The 23,310-nt window shown below is 36.4% G+C and overlaps 2 protein-coding genes across 6 annotated transcripts in view; one reads left to right on the top strand and one right to left on the bottom strand.

Moving 5' to 3' along the window:
- Nucleotides 1-23,310, top strand: part of LOC120772702 (sodium channel protein 60E) — a 284,826-nt gene that overhangs the window by 162,670 nt on the left and 98,846 nt on the right. The window lies entirely within an intron of this gene.
- LOC120772703 (mitochondrial thiamine pyrophosphate carrier-like) overlaps nt 1-23,310 on the bottom strand; it is a 150,410-nt gene that overhangs the window by 73,877 nt on the left and 53,223 nt on the right. Inside the window, exons 1-2 of one of the 2 annotated variants that reach the window (XM_040101449.1) lie at nt 5,377-5,397; nt 5,210-5,314 (exon numbers count right to left, since the gene is read on the bottom strand). The gene's annotated coding sequence lies outside the window, so the exon portion shown is untranslated. Of the gene's footprint in view, nt 1-5,209; nt 5,315-5,376; nt 5,398-23,310 lie in introns of those variants that run through there. The other variant, XM_040101448.1, reaches the window with a different exon arrangement.

The following is a 23,310-nucleotide window of genomic DNA, read 5'->3' as shown; positions in this document are numbered from 1 at the left end:
AACATGCACAATGAACAAATACAAATAAAATTGCAAACAAAAATGTTTAAATTTACACCGCAAATGCAGTTGCATAGTTGCAGGCGCCCACAGCAGTCAATCGCAGCAAAACTGCATGTTTGCATGTGTATGTGTGCGTAAGTGTAATTTTACTTAAACATGTGCGTATAAATATACAATTACTGCCAGGCTGTGGTGTCGAAGGGCGCACAAGTTGCCAACACAAGCACAGCAACAACAAAGGCAATGCATAATTTGAGCGCCGGTTGCATGCTATGAGCGTCTATACATACATACATATAGCAATGCTTGTAGGAATATTTTTGTGCAGCCACAGCACTGTACCCACGCCCCACTACAGCACACTCACGTGGCTGCGTATGTGTGTGTGTGTGTGTTTATGGCGCGTGTGTACTCATAAACGAATTTGTATGTGTTTTGCGCAACCTACCGACATCCGGCCATAATGCAGTGATTGTTGACTGTATAAATAAAATTCGTATGCATGAAAGTAAATACTCTGGCGTGGCGGCGCTACATGTTGCATGCATAAATATTGGAATTTCCATTTTATGATAAAAGACTGAATGCCCGCCGTAAGACAATGCTTTTGCGGATGGAAATGTGTAGGAAAATGTTTTGGAAGTTAACACCAGCAGCATTTGTAAATAATTTGATGCTGGTAAAAGTAAATAAAAGATAAATAAAATATGTAAAAATGCGTGTACATTGTTTAATTAAATTGCTTGTGCAATAAATTTGCAGGCACGTGTGGTTCTGAATTTATTTGGCTTAAAAGAAAACTCTGAATTTTATTTTAAAATATTTTTGGCCCAAAAAAGTTGGTTAAAACATTCACCACAATTTGTAAAGAAAAGACTTTGCACCTAAATGTAGGCAACAATTTTCGCAAAACAGTGATGGAATTGAAATTCTGAAATTATTTCAAGATATTTTTGACCCAAAAACATTCGTCACAATTTGGAAGAAAAATAATTTGCCCCTAAATGTAGGCAACAATTTTTAGAAAACGATGTTGAAATTGAAATTCTGAAAAAAATTCAAAATATGTTTGGCTCAAAAGAAGTTGCATAAAACAATTACCAAAATTTGTAACAAAATTAGTTTTGCCCTAAATGTAGGCAACAATTTCCTCCTAAATATGATGGAATCCTAAAACAGTGATGGAATTGAAATTCTGAAATTATTTCAAGATATTTTTTACCCAAAAACATTCACCACAATTTGCAAGAAAAAATAATTTGCCCCTAAACGTAGGCAGCAATATTCGGAAAACGGTGTTGGAATTGTAATTCTGACCTTATTTCAAAATATTTTTGGCTCAAAAGAAGTTGGATAAAACAATTACCAAAATTTGTAACAAAAATAATTTCCTCCTAAATGTAGGCAACAATTTTCGCAAAACGGTGCTGGAATTGAAATTGTGAAATTCACAAATTAAGTTGTAACCGAAATTTGTATCAGAGGACATGAACTAATTTCGAATACACTCAAATATCTTTCTCAATGTACATCGAATTACTCTTGCGTGGACGACTCGCTCAATGAACTAGTTATATTATGTTCCATGGCAAGTCCCTGGATAATTTTTCGTCGCACACAATTTGGAAATCACTGAACTGAATTTCAAACACCTTAATACCTTAAAAGTATTCAGCCAAGGGATATTTTCGAAACAAGGTTCCCTAGCTTTTCTGGCAGTTTCCGACGGCTCAGAGAGTGCATATTAGGTGTATGAGCGGCTCTCGTCGGCCTCATTGGCATATCCTGGGCATTATAGACAAAAGAAACAAAAGCACTTATTGCCATTTTGCTTCGAAGGTCCCTCAAGGCTCCGAGAACCTAGTTTTGAGACGTTGGCCAAACATGGAGACGCTGAAATTATCTTCTGTATCAACTTCAACTGAAAACGCAGTGTCGCAGAGACCACTTCTGACGGCTTTTTCTCAGCTCACATGCCGATGAGAGATATGTGGACGAGGAGAGTCACGCAAACAGCTATGAGGGAAGTTGGAGTGGAAGTTTTCTGCCAGCAGCTCCAACAAGCTTAATTGTAGGCTACCGGACCACTGTAAAGGTTTGCAGGCAGAACTGGAGGTGAGCAGAGAATACTAGCATTGAGCTCCCTAATTGTCTCAAAGTATGGGCGCCTGGCTATAGCGGTATCGCAGGCTACTGCTAAGGCTATGAGCTAGCAAGAGGGGCAGCGCTTTGCCCCGCCCACAAAGGAAGAGATACAAATTGGATCTTCGTTGTCATCTTGTGAACTAACACTAGACCTGACGGACGACGACCAGCCTCCGGGTGATTGCGAGATTATTTCGCCGTCAGCAGTCTTACCTTCGGCGAACTAGCAGACATAGCATTAACACATTTTTTGATAGGCTGAAAGCACTTTGGCGATTTATGAGGATTCACAACGGACCGACGTTCTAAGCTGTTGAAGTGGGATCCCTGCTAGCATCGACATGTTAACCTAATCTACTAAAGTTTAATCTAAAGAATCGGTTGTTGTTAAGAGCCACTTCAATCTGAAGTTTTAATAAAATTTAAGTTTAAAAGACTTGCTGTGCAAAATCACCATAAAAGATTGTGTGATTTTCCATTTATTGAATACGTGTCGAACCTCTATTTTTTACTTTGAACCTCTTTCACAACTAAAACAAACTTATGTGTGTTTAAATAAAAACAAAAAAATCGGAATGCATTTCAATAAATACTCAGCCAACTATGTTGACGCGCGCTAAAGTGTCTACAAAATAGCTTATTCAGTATAGTGTTGTAAAAAATGAATAATATTTCGACAGCATAAACATATTTTATATTTAATAAATTGTACAAACAAAAATACTTAAAATCCTTAAACTCAAAATCAAAAAACAGTTTACTATGATTTATATTCCTAACAGAATTTACCATAAAGTAAACAACAATTTTTTAATTAAATTCATAGCCGGCAAAGCTGCCCATATAAATTGAAAAAAAAAAACAAAAATAAATAAATACTAAGCACCAACACTCAACGTCGGTCAAGTATTTATGAGTATTTGCGAAATTAAATGGACAATAGCGACCGCCACATATAAAATATTCAATACCTCAACCGACAATGGATAAATTGCCAAAAATAACACAACACTATAGACCAAAGTGGTATTTGTATTTGATTAAACAATGCAAGTGGGGATTTATGGAAACAACTCAAAAATAAAAAATTCAAATTTGTTATAAAAAATGAATCGCCATCAATAACCACTAATAGTTAAACGCAAAAACTTTTGCAGTACGAAGAGTAAGCATGTGAGCTTATATCGCACTTGTTAAGTTAAAGTGTAACAACTCAAAATTTGAACATTTTCAGTAGAGACGAAAAACTGTTTCCGTAAAAATTAATAATATATTACAAAGAAAAAACAATGTAATTGCACGAAAATATCATTAAAAATAATATAACCGTTGTTTCATTTTTATTTGTTTAGTATTTGCACGAAAATAACAAATTTTTGAGTTATTACTCTTTTCCTGAAATTTTTTTTATATACATAGTGGTATTATTTTGAGTTGTCTCTGTGTAACAATTCAAAATGTTACACTTTATGTGATACACTAACGACCCAATTTAATAAAACACTTGGAGACAACTAAAAATGTAACTCTTTAGTTGAGTCGAAAGAAGTCATTCTGAAAACAAAGAAAGAGTCATAACGGTTTTTTTAACGAAAGACTAGACAAATCACTGTACGATTTTTACAGTAGGTAGAGATGACCACTGCACATTATTTTCTTGCAAAAAACTAAAATTTGGAAATTTTAAGTTGTTAAACTTTAACTTAACAAGTGCGATATATAGTATGTAGTCTTATGCATTTACATATGTATAAACAATATGGTAAGTAGCCTTGTATGTCCACACATGCAAGCGAACATATCGGCGCGCCTTTTGGTATGCAACGATATTTATTTGTTTCCCATATTCAAATATGCAGTTTCAGTATATACATATGTAGATATTTATATGGCATAAATATACATATGTGCTGCAGTATCGCATGCGCTTATGTACACATTTTTCGGTGTGTAAATATGTCAAATACAAAAATGTGCAAGAAAAAATGCGAGCTATTTATTGAGAGGCAATCGCGCGTTAATACTGCGCAAAACTATACGTTTTTATTTTATTTATAGGCAATAGCAATGTGCAGCTTTAGAGGGATTTACTATTAAAAAAATGTGGTAAATGGAATTATGCGGTGAGGGCCTAAAAAAAATTTGTGGTTAAACCAATTCCATACATAAATAATAAAATTTATCAGAAATGTGAAATATCACTTTAATAAGACTAAAAAATTTCACTATCAGTCACAAATGTAAGGACTTAGACTACTTTCAGTACTATTACTTATACATATACAAACAATTATACTATATCAGTGGACAATAAATGTATTATGATTAGGCAGAGTGACTAACTTTTTAATATAAAATTTACTTTATAATATAAAATTTATTACTATGAAATGAGATGACAGCAAATTAGTTATGAGACCAACAACAACTCGCAGATTTCAAATTCAATGCAATGAACACAAGCACAGCGTTTGAAATAGATGCAAAATTTTGGATAAACAATACAGGTTGTACCATAACTTATGTATGTCAATATCTTACTGAAGTTTTTCAGCTATCGAACTGAAATTTTGCACACGTTCTTTTCTCCCCAAGCAGCTCGTCATTTGTCGGAATCGCCGATATCAGGCAACTACATAATATAGCTGCCATACAAATTTATAAATCCAAATCAAGTTCTTGTATGAAAAACTATTTTTGTTGAGAAGTTAACTTCAACAGACTTGGTAAAAATCATTAATCAAGGCAATAGTGTAAGCTGCCGACAAACTGTGCAAATCGGGCCGATATAGCATATAGCTGTCATACAAACTGATCGATCAAAATCCAGTGCCTGCATGGAAAACTTTTTGTTTGAGACGATATCTTTACGAAATTTGGCATAAATATTTTTAAAATTTTTTCACAATTTTTATGATATAAGAAATGTATTTTCTCACTTTCGAATAAAGTACTATTTCCAAACTAATGTCTTTACTCTTTATTTAAGCTCCAAATTTCATCAAAAAAATTTATATTATAGTTTAATTTCTTAAATTACTATAATAAAACAAGCACTTACCTTAACTAACTGTCGTTCAGCAGCATTCATGTAGGTAGTTATACAGTGAGGGTGTGCTTGATCACAACATCTATTTTTTGCATAAATCTTTAACACCTTGATAGCCTGCAAAAAAAATCAAAATAAAAAATTATAAATTTGCCATTACAATTTAAGCACACACATACATATAAAACCTTTGTGTATGTATATAATTTGTATAGAAAGCTGCAAAAATATTTCGCTGAGTGCACTCGCCCAAGCAGTGTACTTAAAAAGTCACTCATACGCCACCGCCAATAATATTTATGCTCTTGTTATTGTGTGTGCGCAAGTATACGTTTATGCAAGTATGCGCTTATGCTATTATCTGACTATGCCGAGCATGCCCGAGCACTTGTTATGCCTGTAACCTCCATAAACATAACGCCTTTTCATCGAAGTGCTTAACTTTAAGTAGCCACAAGCATCAACATGTGCACAAACACACATACACATGCATAAGTGGCGCAATGGAGAAGTGCTTCAGAAGGAGAAACGAAATTCCATTTTACTTTGACATGCAGTTCAGAGTCTGTGTGTGTGCCAAAATGCATGCAGATGCACCAGCAGCGTTGGTGGACGTTCCCGTTATGCACTAAATGTGCTTACTTATTTGGAAAATGAGCATTTAGTGTGATTACAAGCACAAAAAGTCTGTTCGCCGCACCGAAATTGCAAGTCAAAGGTTTACGATGCAAATATTCCACATGAGCGAAAGGAAATTATTTTAAGAAAGTCGCTTAAAACTGCAGTGGAGAAAAATAATTTGGTTGGTATGTATATAGAAATCATCATTTTTATAGTTTTACTAATTTAAGCATAATATGTATATTAAATTTTAGTACAAAAAATTATTGAAAGTATATAAAAGGGTATTCGATTCGCCATATGGTATCTGCTCGCTGTCTTTCAACGCTGTTCTATCGTCAAAAAATGTATATGAGAAAACAGTAGCAAAATCAACGAGTTGAATTCGTTACTCACTAAATGGTTATAACCGATCTCTTCATTGTCATAAATTTTTGTTAGCAGCATGTGCTGCCATTATGTTTGCACATTTGGTAGGGTTTGTTCGATTCACAACTCTCTAACCCTTAGAAAGGTCGTTTAAGTCATCTCTTTTATTTAGAATGTATATGCGTTTTCTGCAAACTCCTAAGACAGTATGGAACTCCTTGTAACGTTACCAAAGCACACATTTTTATTCAAATCTCATTTGGAGCTTGGCAAATGACCGTCAGCAGTGACGGAAAAAAAAGTTTAACCTGTCACTCCCAACTGAGCCAAAATTTTGCAGAAATTATGTCCGATGCTATAACCGCACATAGTACCTTCGATAATCTCCTAAATAAGAAAGCTAAATGTTTTTTAAATCTTAACATCAATGCATCGCTAAAGATATCCACCAAAATATAGGTAACTCATGCTAAATAAGTTTTTTACCAATAAAGTTGTACTAACGTCACTTTCTGGTGGCGACACATACCCGCAGAATAAGGCTGACAAATCGAGAAGGCTGCAGGGAATGTCTAGCGCAAGGCACCAGGGACACAATGGCAAGACTACGTTCTAAACAACTGGGGTCCCCGCGTATCATACACTGAAGGAGTTATCGATAGTGAGGCCGCAAAGTCTGTTGAAATTCGCGTCAAGCACAGACATTCTAAAGGATGACAACTCCTCATGGACTTAGCAGCTAAACTCTATCTGGTATCGGCTTATTGGCCTACCAGATTACCCTAACCTAACCTAGCTTAAAGTCATATTGACAACTGAAAGAAGGTATATTTGAAAGAAGTACATGTTTAAACACCATAAACTCAAAACAATGCCCGTCGGATAAGAATCAAAGAATTGAACAATTTTTAGTATTTTCTTACTTCGCTGATCTGCTAATTGAAGTCAACAGCCCCACTTCCTCAACATGGTAGATTCGAATCAGAAGGAGCTCATTATAACTGTATTAGTCCAGTCATTATAGCAAGTTCACCTCGGAATTCGATTGAGACAACTTTAGGATGTCAATATACAAGTATTTACAGACATAGAAATGGGTATATCGAATTCCGAGATTCTTACCTAATTTAAGCTTAAATGACTGGCCAATGTATATACACCCGTTCATTGTGAAACATTTTGAAAGAAGAACCCAACTCCCAAATCCAAGTCCATTGAAGCTCAGATATAACAAGCTATGTATTATCAATTCTTGTTTCACTATGCTGAGCTAATGCAGAAGTCCATTGCCATCCCTGAGCTGCACTGAAAGGTTTATAGAAGTCTTTGTACTGACACGAAACTTCCTTCAATGATGCTCCGACCCAGCTCCTGTAAAGAATATGTTTCACGTGCTTCGCTCAACTTATGGTCTATAAAATTGGCCTACTGAGCGTACTATTCGCAAAACCATCACCCACCTTGAGACCCAGAATTCATTAGCGGATAAAATTCGACTGAATAGACCACGTCCACCATGCAATGAAGAAAATGTAGCAGTCGTAGCTGAGAGTGTACAGAAGACCGTGGAGAGTCGATTCGGCGCCTCACGCAGCAACTCGGACTGACTTTTGGAACGACTTGCCGCATTTTACGTCGACAACTTAAATTGAAAGCGTAAACAATACAGCTTGTGCAAGAACTGAAGCCGCTCCACCTTCGCAAGCGTCATCGCCTCGCTCTATGGCTCTTGAAAAGTTCCAAGAAGATCCGACGTTTTCGAAACAAATTTTATTTAGCGATGAGACCCGTTTCCGGCTCAATGGGTATGTAAACAAGCAAAATTGGGACGAAAAGCAACCTGAAGTGATTCAAGGGCAGAAAAAGCAGCGTTTTGGTGTGGTTTGTGAGCCGGTAGAATCATGACCATGAAGCCATGATAACCGACTATTTGATGCCTGAAATTGAAGCTCGTTATCTCGGCGACATTTGGCTTCAACAAGACAGATGTGTGGACAAACCTACTTCGATTGAGGTCTGAGAGCAAAACATCATGCGTGTCATTCGCTAATTATCAATGGAAATGCTCAAAGGAGTCATCGAAATTTGGACCTAACGGAATTTCAAGAGATAATCTTCAAAAAATAAATGCCAAAAAATGTTCTTTCGAATGATAACGGGTTTTCTTCTTGGATAGCACTTAGTACCACATAAAATCCCTTCTTTTTCTAATTTTAGAAACGTCGACTTTAACTTTAATGTAACCTCTTTTTATAACACTCGTTAGTAAAACATTCTAGGGAGCCAACACTCTAACCTTTACACACTGCAAGTTAATGAGTATCTAGCGCTCTATTGACGAAATGCCGTTATTACTCAACAGCAAGCATATTTATGATCTCTATTTATTTGCACCCTAACTTTTTAACACTTTTTACGAACTCGCAACATGCAAACACGAAAAAAGGAAGAAACCAAAAAATTGGATTTTTATGAGTTTTACGGTATTGCCACATAAATGCTTCCTTAGCGCGTTCACGCTAACAACACATAACATAGCGCCGCATCACAGCACATCACAGCACATCACAGCACATCACGGCACTTCACCTTATGCTCCTTGTTGGCGCTTGGCTGCACATACATTCGCGGGCAGAAGTTCAAATTGTGTAGCGTCGGTTTTATATGCGAACGCATCGTTGCTGCCACGAAAGCCATAAAAAATGTAATCGCCCACTAAAAAGGCGATGGCGGAGCAAAAGTGCATAAGCGGCAATGCAAACGATTTATGTGAGTGTTGCTGCAATAAAGGTAGGCATTATAGCGGCTTGCGCACTTAGTCTGGCGATTTTGTGTTTTTGTAGCACGTGCACAACAAACAACAAGAACATGCGCTGGCATAAAATTTTTACGCTTTCTAAATTTCTGATTTACAACTGACGGTGGCGTGTTTGGCTGCATTTGGTGGCAGTGAAGTCGAATTTTTGGTGACCACTACATAAGTGTGTAGTTGTTGTAAAAGAAATAACGGCTATTTCATGGCATGCAACAAATTAAAAATGAAGTGGTATGAGTAATTAATTACAGTTTTACAGTAGTTTTTGTTTTTGTTGGCGTTGATTATTTGTTGGTTTTACAAAAATTTGTTGGAGCTGAATGTTTTCCACCAAAAAAAAAAAACAAATTAACTTAAATTTACTAAACATGACCGCTCTTCAAAAAAAAAGAATTCCCAGGAAAGGAATTGAGGTATGTAACCGGTCAATAGATGAAAAGTCGCCGGCCTGATATCCATATGATTTTTAGTTAGCCTTAACCTTAAAAAGGCGCGGTGGACACCCAGAAATGGTTGTTAGCGACGAAAACTACAAAATTATCCACAAAATATTTTGAATGACCAGTCCTCAACGTACCAGCTATTCTTTCGACCTTTCCGAAAACCAATGGTTTTGCTTGCAGCTTTCCGTAAGCAGTCTGAAATGGCGTCCTACAGTTCCCTTATATCCTGTTGCGGATGAGTGTTCTCAGAAAGCTGGAGTGGAAGTCGATTCGAAAACCGTTTCGCTGTCAGTTGAGATAGTAACTTTTCGACGTCGTACCTTCCCTGTATTTGTTGACAGGCGTGCTTTGCAGTACAATGACGAACGCATATCTTTGCTAGAACAAAATAGTGGTCCGAATCGATGTTACATCCTCGGAGCGTGCGTACGTCAAGAACACTAGAGACATGTCATCCATCTATGACAAGATGAGATGAGTAGATGAATTTTCTTATGCTGGAATCTCATACTACAGATAACCATATTTCCGGCCCGGTGACATCGATCTGCCTCAACCAATTTGAGGATATTTCATCATGGAGGCTGAATTTACCGACCGTTGTGCCAAAGATACCCTCTTTGCCCACACTGGCGTTTAACCCGCCAAGCACGATTTTGACATCGTGGCGGGGACAACTCTCAAGCCATCTAAGCGCTCCAAGCGCACTTAGTAGACATCATTGGTCACATCTTCCTTCTCCTTCGTCGAGCGGGGCGCAAACCAGTATTATCATATTATTGTTCAAGATAGCAGGCACTCTAAAAATATCAACTGAACTTGTTGATCATATCATTCACGAAAATTGGATATCAGAAAGCTTTGTACAAAGTGGATGCTACGCGAGCTTCCTTTTGACGAATAACAATAACGAGTTGATGCTACGCAGCAGTGTTATGAGATGTTCAAGCATAATATAACTAAATATTTGCGTCGATATGTGACAATGGATGAAACATGGCTCCAACACTTCACTTCGAAGTCCAATCGAGAGACATGCGAGTGGACCGCACACGATGAACCCGAAAGCGTGGAAAATCTCAACAGTCGGTGGACAAGGTTACGCCGTCTGTATTTTGGGATGCGCATGGAATAATTTTTATTGACTACCTTGAAAAGGCAACGACCATCACCAACATAGCGTTACTGTACAGTTTGAGGTAGGAAATAGCCGAAAAACTGCCGCATTTATAGAAAAGAAAAGTGCACTATCATCAAACCAGTGCACCGTGTATCTGATCAATGAAAACAATGGCAAAATGAATGGGCTGCGAATTGCTGCCGCATCCACCCTATTCTACAGACTTGGCCCCCAGCGACTATTTCCGGTTCTCAGATGTCGAAAGAATGTTCGCTGGGAAGAAATTTTTATCGAATGAAGAAGAGACCGTCGAAACTGTGGCCTATTTTGAAGCAGAGAACAAATCATAATACAAAAATGGTATCGAAAAATTGAAGGATCTACTGATTATAGGTGTATAACCCTTGAAGGGAACTATGTTGAATAACGAATAAACGAAAATTGCCAAAAATAAAAAAAATTGTTTCATTATGGTAGGCCGGGAACTTTTTCACATTTTCTAAGAGGATTGGTAAAAAGATCTAGGATTTTCCAAAAAAAAAAAAACGTGGCTTTTGTCTTAAAGTACACTTGGGACTCCTCAAAAACATTATTTGTAGGGAAGCATAGCGAAAAAAACTCATTCCCAGTCTAATCCGCTGTAGCATTGCAGCATTCATATAAGTTGGCTTTATTACGCGCACTTTAATGCACAATTCTAGCCTCGTTCTAAAGAGAAAAAACTCAAAATTTCTTCACGTTCAGTAAGCTTCTAAAACCGCTCAAAATACTAAAACACCAAAACGAAAAACTAAAACCTTTTGCCATCCAACTTTAACTTCACAACCCCAGCTAAAATCCCCTTTGTTGAAACTTTAAGCCAAAAGTTAATCAAAGCAATCAGCTGTACAAACTGACAAATTCATATTTCTGCACGCCATAACACTAAACTCCGCTCACACTCACCATAGTAATCATGTAAAAGTCTCTGTCCCGCAGCTGCTGCATCTAAGGCATTAAGTAATTTCGATACGACGTGTCAACAACTCCAACGCACCCAGATGGGGTTGCATGAAGACGATAAGACTAATGTTTTTCGACACTGAACTCAGAAGGGTTCGCAAGATGCAAGACGCAACATTCTTAAGCAATTCTCCCTTAGCTTTCATAAGTGAAATGCAGTGCATATTTCATACCCGTGAGTAAATACAACTCGCACTTTATCATGCAGTTTATGCTCCCTAATTTTACCCATGTAAAGTAAATTGAAAACCTCAGCCACCAAAATGTGATCAACTTCTCCTTTACTGTGATCAACCAGTGTCTATAAAGCGACGGTGAGGATCAAATACTTGGGATATCATCGGTGCTTGAGTGAACTATGTAAGACTGTTTTATAGAATATGTTGAACGTATGAAGCAAAAGATTGATCACAGGAGATGTAGTAATCTCTTTGTCCTCAGTAAGGCTAAGCTCTCCTTAGTTGTGAGACTTTTCATAGACCATTACCCTTTTGGCGTCCTCAGCCACACTCGGATATCCTCACACACTTTGATTTCATATCGGATCACTTGGATCTTGGAATCGCCAACCGAACTCTGGCGGCTGCTTCTCTGACAATATACCGACGAGGGAGCTATGAGTGGGTAGAAGCCGTTGGAGGAGAGGGGCAGTTAGCTTCTTTACGGATGAGTCAAATCTTGAGGGGAAGGTTTGTGGAGTGGTTTACTGACTAGAGTTCCTGCTTCAGACTTCCTGACTATTGCAGTGTCTCCCAAGCCGAGCTAATGCGCCGCAGTGCATACTCCTTCAGAGAAGTGACCATTCACTCAGATAGCAGAGCGGCGTTACTAGCCTTGGGTCAAGCTTGAGGGGAAGGTTTGTGGAGAGGTTTACTGTCAGGAGCTCCAGCTAAAGACTTCCTGACTATTGCAGTGTCTTCCAAGCCGAACTACTGATCCGGAGTGCAGCCTCCTTCAGAGAAGTGACCATTTACTCAGATAGCAGAGCGGCGATACTAGCCTTGAACTCATTTACAGTGCGTTCAGGGTTGGTCGAGAATTCCTTAACCTCGCTATCAATAGTGTCTTTGTGATAAGACTCGTAGGGTGCGGGACCATAACGGAATCGCAGAAAATTGTAAAGCTGATGAGCTAGCAAGGAAAGGCACCTTAGAACCGCTATCGGTTGAATGGGAGCAGGTCGGTGCTCCCGCATCCTCTTGTATACTACTACTAGATAGCTGGGCTTCGCGGAAGCAAAAATTGCCAAAAGAGTGAGGTTCAAAAGTAAAAGTCGAACTATCGAAATGATATTTTTATTTTAGTAAACATAATTTTTCCTTTTTTGGCTAGTCCATACGAAATAACTGTCCAAAAAACCCAGGAACATAAAAAAAATTTGTAAAAGGATACGAAAATCTCAAGAAAATTGTTCATCACTTTTGTGCTGACTATGAAATACTTTAATCCATAAACCATATTTTTTGCTTAATTTCGAAACTTTTTTCACCACTCATTATCCCTACATCCAAAAATTATTGCTTAAATATTTCAATAAATTAAATTAAATTCACGAAAACTAAACAATGCGCTTTCAATCAAACTTAAAGTGTGCAACACCGCACACAGCTGCCGTTAACAGCCACACCACAACATGTTGCGGTGAATTTCATGGAAATCACCACAATCACTTTTTGGCATATGCTCACAAAAAGGCAATAACATTTAAGATATTTTTTCACGCTCGCCCGCTTAAACGGTATTATTATACATGCCTTGTGGCAAAGCACACACACACCCACCCACCTACACCAAACAACAACAACACAGCGTTTGATGTAAGCACAAGTTAGTTGAGGTCAATTTATTTGCCACAGTTCGGCAAAACTTGGCGCGTCGCCAGCTGATGGACTCGTGCAGAATTTTGACTTTGTTTGGTGACAGCGGACTCGACGGCGTGTCAGCAACAACAATAATTCGACAACTTTTTATAACAATTTTCTCAAAATTTATGTTCATGTTATTTAGCGTTATGTACTTGTTGCCCGCATGCCCTTGACAATGAAATTCAATTTCGTACATAATAAATAACTGTAGTAAATATAAATGTGTGTGTATATGTAACTAACCTTTGCCATTTCTTCTTCTTTTCCTTGCAGGTATGTATTGGTGAATTTCCGGTGAGCCACTCTTTACATTTATTACAGGAGTTTGGGTAAATATTTTATATGGAGTGAATAGTGACACACAAATTTTCGTTATTTTCTCGGTGATTTGACATTTTTAACACAGTGAGATGACAAGTGGTTTGGAAATTTACGGGGAGGTTGTATTGAAAAATGTATATCAAGGTTTATAATTATGTGTAATCACACATAATTATATTTATTTATATCCAAAATATTAATATAACGTTAATACCAGTCACCAATGCAATTTATATTGTAATTATATTCAAATTAATGCTTTCACACCAAATGGTGATACATACATACATTAGGGTGGGATAATTTACATGGAACCAAAAAAAAAACGGAAAAATCGTGTATTCAGGATCATTCTGAACAACTTTGTCTAAAAGACTATGGATCTACAACCGGTTTCGAGACAGCGATTGTTAAAACGAAGCCTTTTAGGGACCATAAAAATTTGTGTCAGTTTTTGAGATATCCGAATGAAATTTAATACGTCGGTGCAATTTGATTTTCTATTCATCATATATCGAAATAGGTCAGATCGGACAACTATATCACGTATCTCCCATACAACCGATTACTCAGATTTTTTGAATTTCGCCTTAAAAATCGCTCGCAACCAGTTTAAGACCCACAGTCTCTTAGGCAAAATTGTTCAGAATGTTACTTAGTACATATCCCACAAACACGATTTTATGAACAAAAATCGACCCGCACTAATCTACATATAATACCAATATTCATATGCATGTGTAACAATTAATGCTTCAAATTAATGAGACAATGAAATATATAGCTTTTAAAACAATTTATCACACACTTCGCTCAATAATTACAAGCATCAATAAATATTAAATACCCATTATTTATCAATCTGTATAGTATATAGCACACGCATGTCCACAAAGTATTTGAAGAACTATTTTTATTGCATTTACGTATGTGGTGCTCACGTTTTGGCTCAAAGCCAAATTAGCTCTCTAAAAAGTACATATGCACACACACATACACACACGTACATATACTGCTTAATGTTGCTAAGCAAAAGTAAAAACAAAAGAGCTTAAGGTTGGCATTTTTGTATTGTTTTTATAGAACTTCATTCAGACGGCGACGAAAGCAAATTTTTGCGTGTTTTTAAACGCACGTACTTTTGAAAAAATCTACGAAATTAAATGCGAAAGTTAAGTTTATTTTAGACTGCAGTGCAGCAATTTCGGATGAACTTGAACAAATCGTATTGTGATTGTGAGAAACATTGACTTAAATTGTGGTCAAAACCCCTTAATTTCACACAAAAGTGCATATCGTCACCGAAAATGCAAAATAACGTATGTCAAAAAGATCGAAATTGTGTTTTTTATTGCTTACAATTCACTACATCATATTACTTATATGTATGTGGCATACAATTTTCAACTTCTGCTGTCAGGTAACCAATATATAACCGTTTTATAACCAAACCTCAAACGTTTTATAACCGCTTTATAACAAAAACTCGAATTTTGTTTTATGAGTGGTCCCTATTATAGAGTTTTTCTTCGCTGTTATCATGAAAAAAATCGAAATTGACTTTGTTTGCTTAGGATTATATGTATGTAGCATAAAGTTATCAGCCTCTGTTGTCAGTTATAACCAATATGTAACCAGTAAGTAACCGTGTTATAACCACATTATAACCAAAACTTAAATTTTTTTTCAAAATGAGTGCTTTCTCTATCCTATGAAGAGTGGTCTTACGTTATTTTGCATTTTAGGTGAGGATATGTTAATAAAAATAAGAAACGTAGCAATTAAAATAATTTATTATGTTTTTCAAGTGCACAGCGGGCCATCAAGTGGTAGGAACGTTTATTTTGGTAATTAAGCAGCAATACGATTTTTTGGATTTTTTCTATTTTAAATAACTATACAATCTTTCAAATCTACATATATATAGTCAATGGTAAATATTTGTTTACAGATTACAATGCAGATAATCTCTCTTTGCCAATAACTATGATTACAGTTATTATTATTTTTTCGATAAATACAACGGTCGCCTCGAGCAAAATGCGGCTTATTTTCAATAATTTCCTTTCGATATAAAAATTTAAATTTTAATTAAGAAAAATCTATTTTTGGTTGAAATTTTTACAAAAAAAAAAATAAAAATTTTGCTGAAATTTGACGAAGCTTTTAATAGTTGTAATTGCAAAAAAATGCATTCGCACATGTAAATTATGTCTCAATGAAGTGTGTAAAAAATATCGTTGAGATTGATGGGATAGTTCGCGAGGAATCTTGACAACCGACTTTAACACCACAGTTTCGAGAAAAATACGTTTAAAGTTTTAATTGAGTACAGATATATAGAAGACCTCGAGTCGTAACTTTTCAAGACTGTATCTCTAAAACTAGTACTCGGATCAATTTGAAATAGTACGAAAATATTCTAAAGATTTTATAGAATTAAATATGAGAACAAAAATAACGATTTTTGAAGCCCTCAAACCCATGTTAACCCATAGACAGCTGATCTTATTTTAGCTTGGTCATAAACCAATTTCAAAGTTCTGAACAGTCTGATCTTTGAATAGTTTTATCTTCCCAAAACCTTTTGCCGTTTGAAAAATATTAACTTTAATCATCATAATTTTTCGCAAACTGCTTGTGTTAAGACACATCTGAGGCGTGAAATGATGAAAACTATAATTTTAACTTTTGCCGATCCGATAGTCCATCTGAGGCGTGAAATGATGAAAAATATAATTTTAACTCAGTAGGTTTATTAAAAGACCTCATTCTATTCTAACCCAGCACTTAAAGCCAGTGGAATATGTAGCTTCTCATCCGACTGAAGGCTAGATATTCGCATAGATAATGTTCCAGCAACTCATCATCCTCCGCGTACGCCGATTCCGACGAATCCATTATTTCCATATTCTGAAGGTGGGATCTTAATAGTAAATGCCCTGTGATGAGCTCTTCCATGTAGCAACAAGCCCAAAACTAGAAGCGTTTTAGTCTCCCCACCATCAACACAACCTCAAAGTAACTTTGTGGTGCGACCTTGGTTTTTGTGTTCCAAGATCTGAGGTGTTCCTCTAGGGTTCACTCCTTCAAACAAGCCTTAAAGAAGCTGATTGAACTGAATAGCCTCGGGGAGCTTAGAGGGGTTGTGCCTCCGAGCGGCCCAACAGGTCTGCCTTTCTATTTCGTTCTATTCATATATGACCAGGTACCAAAATAATATTAACTGTGTTTCCTGCTAAAATTATATTAATTGCCTTCTTGCATAACCTAACGCAATGAGACTTTGTATTGGCAATACGGAGGGCCTTAATTACCGCTTGGTAATCCACCAGAATGTTTATGAATTTGCTGCTTAGAGCAGAAGCCCAATTGGCACCTCTTGTTATGCCCAAAATACCGGCCTGAAAGACCGAATTGTAGTCATTTAGTTAGAAGCTACATTCCATGTATGGATTACTACAGAAAAAGCCTGCTCCTGTTCCTATTTCACCCTTTGATCCGCCAGTGAATATGTAGTTTTCGCCGTAGGAACTGTCAATCATAGAACTTTTGGCACAATCTGCTCTACTGGGGAATCAAAATGATGTGTTTAGTCCCACGTGGGTATCTTTTACTCGGTCACATTGCCAGCTTAACCCGAGTTCATTAACAAAGCCGAGTACGATGCCAGGTCTGTGTTGACGCCGAGTCGGACTCCAATGACCTAAAATCATAAACTGTCTCAAACATCACTTGAATGTTTCAATTATAACCTCCAAAGACTTTGTTAAAGAAGATTTCATTGCGTCCTTAATCCCCAGCAACCAAGCCCGTTGTACTTGTACTTTAATTCAGCACTTTTTGATCAATAATATAATGTTAGTATGAGGCGGATGACGCTTGTATAAAGCCAATAGACTATGGGGGTCGTAAACCCCTTTTCGACTCTTCTACAATTAATATTGCAACTTTTTTAATTGCCAAAAGTCGCATTTTTTAGGATGCCACTCTAGATGTTCTCCTTAACAATTGTTTCTAATAATTTTTATGAAGTCTTCCAATATTTATAATTTCCCTGTGAAAAATTTGCGAAGTAACTCACTTCAACATTAATGACCGGAAATATTAAACAGACTTAACATCAAAAGACATCTCCTTTAAAGATGAAAGCCCTCCACCTTCATTAATACAAAAGTGCTTAAACATATTTAAATAATATCCGGTGACATGAAATGCCGTATTTACGATAAGTAATTGCTGGCATTTTCATCTTGCTGTGCGAAAAATTGTCTAAGGGCCATTATGAGATTACAATTTAAGGTCAACAACAGCACTTTTCTGCCATAAACAAAACAGAAAAAGAAAAAAACGTGAAGCGAAAGAAACTGGAAAAAGCGCATGCCGGCACAAAGCAACAAGAAATATTTCGCAAAAATGCCAAAATCTTGTAAATGTTAATTCAATTTGCCTGTCTTATGCAGAAAGAAGAAGAAAAAAAAAATCGAGGGACTTCTTAGAAAAGCGAATAATTTCGATGGAAAAAATTAAAGCAAATGGAATGTGGAGCAGACCGGAAATTATCTGAGTGTTGTAAAATAGCATATTACATTATGCATAGTACATTTTTTTGTGTGATTTTATTTTTTGCAACTTTTTGTGGCAACTTATTCAAAGTGCCGCTCAAATGGCAACTCAACATGGCAATGCCACTCAGCGGTTAGTTGCGCATCCGCTGGGAAATCAAGAGCACGGCATAGAATACAATAAATAAGTGGCTTAAATAAAATACAGATGGCTTTTAGAAACAACAACAACAATAAATAAAGTGTGGGAAATGCTAAAATGGCAAAGTAAATGACTAAAAGCACACAAACGACGGAAGTACGGGTAAAATAGAGATGATTACTGAAACATCATTGCAAAACGTAAACACTTAACTTCGGCTGCACCGAAGTTGTTATACCTTTCACAGTTGCATTTTATGTAGTATAAAAGGTTATAAAAAAGTACTTTTTTTGATTTTGATCAGTCACTTTGTATGGCAGCTACATGCTAAAGTGGTCCATTCTAAACTATTTCTTGGGAGATTGTAGTGCTGTCTTAGACAATAATCTGTGGAAAATTTCATGACGAAATCTTATCAAATAAAAAACTTTTTCATAAGAGGACTTGATTTTGCGCGATCAGTTTGCATGACAGCTATATGTTATAGTGGTCCGATCTTAACAATTTCTTTAGAGATTGTAGCGTTGGACAATAATCTGTGGCGAATACCGTGGAGAAATCTTATCAAATAAAGTAGTTTTTCATACAAGGACTTGATTTTGCGCGATCAGTTTGCATAACAGCTATATGTTACAGTGGTGCGATATTAACCATTTCTTCGGAGATTGTAGCGTTGTCTTGGATAAAAATCTGTGCCGAATTTCATGAAGAAAAGTTGTAAAATAAAAAACTTTTTCATAAAGTACTTTATTTTGATCGGTCGCTTTGTATGGCAGCTATATGCTATAGTGGTCCGATCTAACCTATTTCTTCGGAGATTGTAGCGTTGCCTTTGACAATAATCTGTGGCGAATACCGTGGAGAAATCTTATCAAATGAAAAACTTTTTCATACAAGTACTTGATTTTGATTGATCAGTTTGTATGACAGCTATATGCTATAGTTGTCCAATATCGGCGATTCCGACATATGAGTTGCTTCTTTTGGGGAAAAATGCTAGACCAAAATTTCACATATATTTCTCTACTGTAATACACCTTATTCAAAGCTTGTAAAAGCCTCATTTGCGGCTACTTCCGTTGTGTGGCGCGATATTACAGCACTGCTTGCATTTCCAGCTGGCTAAGCAGACACGGCCGCAACAGCAGCACGCCAGCGGCAATTACGGTGAAGGTGAGCGACGAAATGTGTGTTATCTGTGTAATATGCTCATCTCAGCGCCAGCACAAGCATCATAATCACCGCCAACACATCATTCTTTTTCATCATTAATATCAGCGTCGCAACGCAATACATGATCATCATTATTATCATCATCATCATCACCACCACCATCATTATCATCACAATCTTCAATACCATCATCATTATCCCATATCCACAATGACCCTTCACACACCAGTAATCTTATGGCTGGCTAGCTCTCGGTCTCTTTGTCTGTCTGGCTAGTTGGCTCTGGCTACCACTCGCTACCTTTGCTGACATCGTCATTAATTAAAAAGTCCACATTGTAAATTAAAATTTACAATCGCACCACTTTGCGCTGTTTTACTTCCTTCCTGTCAGCTGCGGCGCGCTTTTGCCTGTTGCGGCTTTGCGATCTTTTTTTCACATTTTATATTTTATTTCACTGCTTTTCCCTACTCAGCTATTAAATATGAGCGCGCTTAATGATTTTTTTTCCTCTACCTTTGGTTAATGCACGGCTTATTGTAGTTTTCCCTCGTTTACACTATTGTTTTTTGTCTTATTTTGCTTTCGCTTTTCCCGTGAGAAAGAGTCATTTATGCGTACACGCCAAAAAAAAAAAAAATTAACAGAAGTGCATATTTTTTCGCTCTTCATTTGTTTGCACTTCTTTCTCTGGTCTGCCCAAAGCAATTTCTGCATTCTGAGTTACTTAAATGCAGTTGGCAGAGGCTGGAACAACAGCGTTCAGTATATAGTGGATGTTATACCTAGATAGATAGTCGACGATTGCATCGTGACCTTATCTCTTGTCTCTTGTGCCCTATATCATAAAGTAGATTGCAGAGTTGCATTTTAATGCGGAGAACTGACTGCCATTTTTGGTGCTCAAGGCGCGAGTTTTTACTAACATATTAAGTCTTTAATTAGGTTATCCTTGGTTTTGGATAGTTCATAGGTAATGCTCGAAAATTCCACGAACAAATGCGGCGATTAACAGAAGGTTTCAAAACCGGAGCATGCTTCCTAAAGCGTGAAGGAGAACAATTCGATAACATTTTCCTTACCCCCAGATGAAATTGTCTATATTAGATGTGTTTTTAGGGCTCTATACCGATCTGACCCCTTAAAATAATTCATTTCTTTTCAATATTATTGCGATGGTATGACTTCCTTGAATGCTGACTTACTGAAAGATTTGAGAGATTTCCCACCACAGATGTACATAGAATACAGTCACTGTTATTATTACGAGTTTAGAAGCGCGGATAACCACATTTAAAGTTTTTCTTTTTCAAAAAACTGTAACTTCAGCATAAAGCAAAAATAATTAAAGTTTACATTTACAAAAAATTCTCAAAATATATTAACTTTAATATAAATCAAAACTGATTAAAGTTTGCATTAAACAAAGAGAATTGCGCATCGCGTAAAAGAAAAATCCACGCTACCTCCCTTGAAGACTTACAACAAGTCGAGTAATCAAATTCCAAGCACACAAATGTAAATCTATTTCTAAAGCCATTTACGCGTAGAGTTACTCACTTCTCACTTGAGTTAATGATTTTTTTATTTGTTTACGAGCAGTAGTGTAGCAAAGTGTAACAAAGGAGCAGATGAAAATAGTGCAATAAGTTACGTATACGCCACGTGGCACGCACAGCTAGCATGTATGCTGGTAAGTGCATTGTGTATGTGAGTTGCGCGCATTTTCTATATGTATGTGTTTAAGTGGAGGTATTTTTCAGGAATTCTTGCAGATTTTCAGTTGCAAGCAACACTTGAACACATTTTCAAGCGGTATTAACCTAGATGCACCTATCTAGGTGGAATGTATGAACTATATGTGTGAACTACTTAAGCTCCTACATATATATAATACATATAAAAATTTGTAAATATGAGCAAGCAGAAAGCTAAAGTTTGTAAGAACAATTTAACAGGATAAAACACTAGATAAAGCTTCTGGCTCAAATATATCGAATTATTTTAATTAATAATATTCAGCGGAATACTTTTTTAGCTTGGATTGCTTTTTGCTTTTATCTATATTTTCGTTATTTAACTTCGGCTGCACCGAAGCTATAATACCCTTAACAGGCGTATTTTTTATAGCATAAAATGGTATAAAAAGATTTTTATCTTGATTTTGAACGATCAATTTGTATGGCAGCTAAATGCTATAATGATCCGATCTAAATCATTTCTTCGGAAGTTGTAGCGAAATCATGGACAATAACCTGTACCCAGTTCCATGAAGAAATCTTATCAAAATACAAATTTTTTTCATACAAAGACCTGATTTGATTGATCAATTTGTATGGCAGCTATATGCTATAGTGATCCGATCTAAACTATTTCTTCGGAGATTTTACTGATGTCTTAAGATAACAATCTGTGGCGAATTCCGTGAAGAAATCTTATCAAATAAAGAACTTTTTCATACAAGAACTTGATTTTGGGCAATCAGTTTGTATGGCAGTTATATGTTATAATAGTCCGAACTGAATAACTTCTGCGGAATTTGTAGCTTTGCCTTGGTTAATCATTTATACCGAATTTTGCAATGATATCTTGTCAAATAAAAAAGTTTTCCATACAAGAACTTGCTTTTGAACGACTAGTTTGTATGGTAGACATAAGTATTCCTTCAGCATAAATTATATGCAAGCAACTTCGAATGGATTTGTAAATATATACCTACAATTTTCCCGCCAACAGCAAAAAAATCTCCAAATGTTCTTTACACACACACACATATTCATATATGCCAAGCAACACAACAGACATCATGGCAGCATACGAGTGACATCAAAAATAGAGATCAAGCTGCTGCAGGAGTAACAGCAATGCCAGCAAACAACTCAATGCGCTTGCAATGTTACACAATTGTATGTATGTGTATTGTATATGAGGATTTGTGCGCGCTGCACAGCGCTCACATTAGCTATCAAGCACACTTAGCCACTGGGAACCGGATATAACTTAGGATATAAAATGGATCTTAAAATGTATAGCATTTGTTGTGCGTCTTTGTTATTTGTTGTTATTGCTGGAACTACGGTTACAACTGATGGTGGAGCAAGTAGCTTTAGAAACGCAATAATGTCATGAAATGAATTACATGAAAAGTAGCTTAGCCAAATGGCAACAGGGTGTTGCTTGTACACATAGATCTACAGTTTAGATCTGTATTTGGGCATGTGTGCATATTGAGATACATTATTTACAAGCATACAGGTGAGAAGGTGTTTCAAGTTAGTATTTGGGAGTTTTAGTTAGACAATAACCAATCAATAACCATTTTATAACCAAAACTCAAAGGCTTTATAACCGTTGTATAACCAAAACTCAAATTTTGTTTCAATATGAATGGTTTCTATTTGATCGTTAAACTTATGAAAAGTGATGTTACGTTATTTTGCATTTTAGGTGACGGTATACTTAAATCTAATTTATTCCTTTTTCTTCTAAAGGATAATATTATTTTTTAGTACATCCAATAAAAATTTAGTGACAACCTTAGCAACTCATGATACGAACTTTTTACCAAAGACTATTTCGGTAAATGTAGCTAGAAGACACCAAAAAGGGGCAACAAATTTTTTATTGAACTACTTTTACTGTTAATTTTACGCCTCTCTGAGATATAACTTTTTTAT

Source organism: Bactrocera tryoni, chromosome 3 (assembly GCF_016617805.1).
Source record: "Bactrocera tryoni isolate S06 chromosome 3, CSIRO_BtryS06_freeze2, whole genome shotgun sequence".
Lineage (NCBI taxonomy): Eukaryota > Metazoa > Arthropoda > Insecta > Diptera > Tephritidae > Bactrocera > Bactrocera tryoni.
Note: the sequence above shows the minus strand (reverse complement) of the source record. Positions and strands in the feature narration are given on the sequence as shown.